General features: G+C 62.3%; 1 protein-coding gene across 3 annotated transcripts in view; it reads right to left on the reverse strand.

Annotated features, from left to right (window-relative positions):
• Positions 1-3,116, reverse strand: part of BRD3 (bromodomain containing 3) — a 65,241-nt gene extending 62,125 nt beyond the window's left edge. Inside the window, exon 1 of one of the 3 annotated variants that reach the window (XM_069986298.1) lies at positions 3,099-3,116. The gene's annotated coding sequence lies outside the window, so the exon portion shown is untranslated. The other 2 variants (XM_069986294.1, XM_069986297.1) reach the window with 2 other exon arrangements.
• Between the last annotated feature and the right edge of the window lie 377 nt (positions 3,117-3,493).

Genomic DNA, 3,493 nt, shown 5'->3' on the forward strand with positions numbered 1-3,493 from the left:
GAGGGGTTGCAGTGTGAGGGGAGGACGGTGTGAGGGGTTGCAGTGTGAGGGGTTGCAGTGTGAGGGGAGGATGGTGTGAGGGGAGGACGGTGTGAGGGGAGGATGGTGTGAGGGGAGGACCGTGTGAGGGGAGGATGGTGTGAGGGGAGGACGGTGTGAGGGGTTGCAGTGTGAGGGGAGGACGGTGTGAGGGGTTGCAGTGTGAGGGGAGGATGGTGTGAGGGGTTGCAGTGTGAGGGGTTGCAGTTTGAGGGGAGGATGGTGTGAGGGGTTGCAGTGTGAGGGGAGGACGGTGTGAGGGGAGGACGGTGTGAGGGGAGGACGGTGTGAGGGGAGGACGGTGTGAGGGGAGGACGGTGTGAGGGGAGGACGGTGTGAGGGGTTGCAGTGTGAGGGGAGGATGGTGTGAGGGGAGGACGGTGTGAGGGGTTGCAGTGTGATGGGAGGACGGTGTGAGGGGAGGACGGTGTGAGGGGTTGCAGTGTGAGGGGAGGATGGTGTGAGGGGTTGCAGTGTGAGGGGAGGATGGTGTGAGGGGAGGATGGTGTGAGGGGAGGACGGTGTGAGGGGTTGCGGTGTGAGGGGAGGACGGTGTGAGGGGTTGCAGTGTGAGGGGAGGATGGTGTGAGGGGTTGCAGTGTGAGGGGAGGACGGTGTGAGGGGAGGACGGTGTGAGGAAAGGATGGTGTGAGGGGTTGCGGTGTGAGGGGAGGACGGTGTGAGGGGTTGCAGTGTGAGGGGAGGATGGTGTGAGGGGTTGCAGTGTGAGGGGAGGATGGTGTGAGGGGTTGCAGTGTGAGGGGAGGATGGTGTGAGGGGTGACAGTGTGAGGGGAGGATGGTGTGAAGGGTTGCAGTGTGAATTGAGGATGGTGTGAGGGGTTGCAGTGTGAGGGAAGGATGGTGTGAGGGGAGGACGGTGTGAGGGGTTGCAGTGTGAGGGGAGGATGGTGTGAGGGGTGACAGTGTGAGGGGTTGCAGTGTGAGGGGTTGCAGTTTGAGGGGAGGATGGTGTGAGGGGAGGACGGTGTGAGGGGTTGCAGTGTGATGGGAGGACGGTGTGAGGGGAGGACGGTGTGAGGGCAGGACGGTGTGAGGGCAGGACGGTGTGAGGGCAGGACGGTGTGAGGGCAGGACGGTGTGAGGGGAGGACGGTGTGAGGGGTTGCAGTGTGAGGGGAGGACGGTGTGAGGGGAGGATGGTGTGAGGGGTTGCAGTGTGAGGGGAGGACCGTGTGAGGGGAGGACGGTGTGAGGGGAGGATGGTGTGAGGGGTTGCAGTGTGAGGGGAGGATGGTGTGAGGGGAGGACGGTGTGAGGGGTTGCAGTGTGAGGGGAGGATGGTGTGAGGGGAGGATGGTGTGAGGGGAGGATGGTGTGAGGGGAGGACGGTGTGAGGGGAGGACGGTGTGAGGGGTTGCAGTGTGAGGGGAGGATGGTGTGAGGGGTTGCAGTGTGAGGGGTTGCAGTGTGAGGGGTTGCAGTGTGAGGGGTTGCAGTGTGAGTGGTTGCAGTGTGAGGGGAGGATGGTGTGAGGGGAGGACGGTGTGAGGGGAGGACGGTGTGAGGGGAGGACGGTGTGAGGGGAGGACGGTGTGAGGGGAGGACGGTGTGAGGGGAGGACGGTGTGAGGGGAGGACGGTGTGAGGGGTTGCGGTGTGAGGGGAGGATGGTGTGAGGGGTTGCAGTGTGAGGGGTTGCAGTGTGAGGGGAGGACGGTGTGAGGGGAGGACGGAGTGAGGGGAGGACGGTGTGAGGGGAGGACGGTGTGAGGGGAGGACGGTGTGAGGGGTTGCGGTGTGAGGGGAGGATGGTGTGACGGGAGGACGGTGTGAGGGGTTGCAGTGTGAGGGGAGGATGGTGTGAGGGGTTGCAGTGTGAGGGGAGGATGGTGTGAGGGGAGGACGGTGTGAGGGGAGGACGGTGTGAGGGGAAGATGGTGTGAGGGGAGGATGGTGTGAGGGGAGGATGGTGTGAGGGGAGGATGGTGTGAGGGGAGGACGGTGTGAGGGGAGGATGGTGTGAGGGGTTGCGGTGTGAGGGGAGGAGGGTGTGAGGGGAGGATGGTGTGAGGGGAGGACGGTGTGAGGGGAGGACGGTGTGAGGGGTTGCAGTGTGAGGGGAGGACGGTGTGAGGGGTTGCGGTGTGAGGGGAGGACGGTGTGAGGGGAGGACGGTGTGAGGGGAGGACGGTGTGAGGGGAGGACGGTGTGAGGGGAGGATGGTGTGAGGGGTTGCGGTGTGAGGGGAGGATGGTGTGAGGGGTTGTGGTGTGAGGGGAGGATGGTGTGAGGGGAGGATGGTGTGAGGGGAGGATGGTGTGAGGGGAGGATGGTGTGAGGGGAGGATGGTGTGAGGGGAGGATGGTGTGAGGGGTTGCAGTGTGAGGGGTTGCAGTGTGAGGGGTTGCAGTGTGAGGGGAGGACGGTGTGAGGGGAGGACGGTGTGAGGGGAGGACGGTGTGAGGGGAGGACGGTGTGAGGGGAGGACAGTGTGAGGGGAGGACGGCGTGAGGGGAGGACGGCGTGAGGGGAGGACGGCGTGAGGGGAGGACCGTGTGAGGGGAGGACCGTGTGAGGGGTTGCAGTGTGAGGGGAGGACGGTGTGAGGGGAGGACGGTGTGAGGGGAGGACCGTGTGAGGGGAGGACGGTGTGAGGGGAGGACCGTGTGAGGGGAGGACCGTGTGAGGGGTTGCAGTGTGAGGGGAGGACGGTGTGAGGGGAGGACGGTGTGAGGGGAGGACAGTGTGAGGGGAGGACGGTGTGAGGGGAGGACAGTGTGAGGGGTTGCAGTGTGAGGGGTTGCAGTGTGAGGGGAGGACGGCGTGAGGGGAGGACGGTGTGAGGGGAGGACGGAGTGAGGGGAGGACGGCGTGAGGGGAGGACGGCGTGAGGGGAGGACGGTGTGAGGGGAGGACGGTGTGAGGGGAGGATGGTGTGAGGGGAGGACGGTGTGAGGGGAGGCTTCTCCTCTGTTATTACATATGTGCTGTACAGTTATCTGGTCACCTGGACAGGTCACGTGACTGCGCAGACCAGTAGTCTGTATAACTTGCAGCAGGGCTGTCAGTACAGATCTTTCTGTGAAGATCTTACATACATTACGGAAAATCCACCCTTATTGTCCATAGCAACCAATCACAGCACATGTTTCACTTTACCACAGCGCTTTCAGAAATGAAAGCTGCACTGTGATTGGTTGGTATTATTATTATCATCATTCACTAAGAGGCGGGGGCGTGTCCTCCAGGGACCTCATTAACGTGTCTCACACCCACACAAACAAGCCCGCAAACCGTCAAAGTCCATCAATTATTCATAAAGAGAATACGCATGCGCAGAGCCTGTTAAACGCGTCTCCCCGCTTGTCCTGGGAGCGGGCGCAGATGCTCCTTTCATGTCTTGCTTACTGACATTCATGTGCGCATGAGCGAGTCTCCCAGCACAACTCTGCGCCTGCGCTCCCAGGCAGTACAGCAGAATTCGCGCCTGCGC

This window comes from Dendropsophus ebraccatus, chromosome 10 (genome assembly GCF_027789765.1).
Source record: "Dendropsophus ebraccatus isolate aDenEbr1 chromosome 10, aDenEbr1.pat, whole genome shotgun sequence".
In the NCBI taxonomy this organism is placed as follows: domain Eukaryota; kingdom Metazoa; phylum Chordata; class Amphibia; order Anura; family Hylidae; genus Dendropsophus; species Dendropsophus ebraccatus.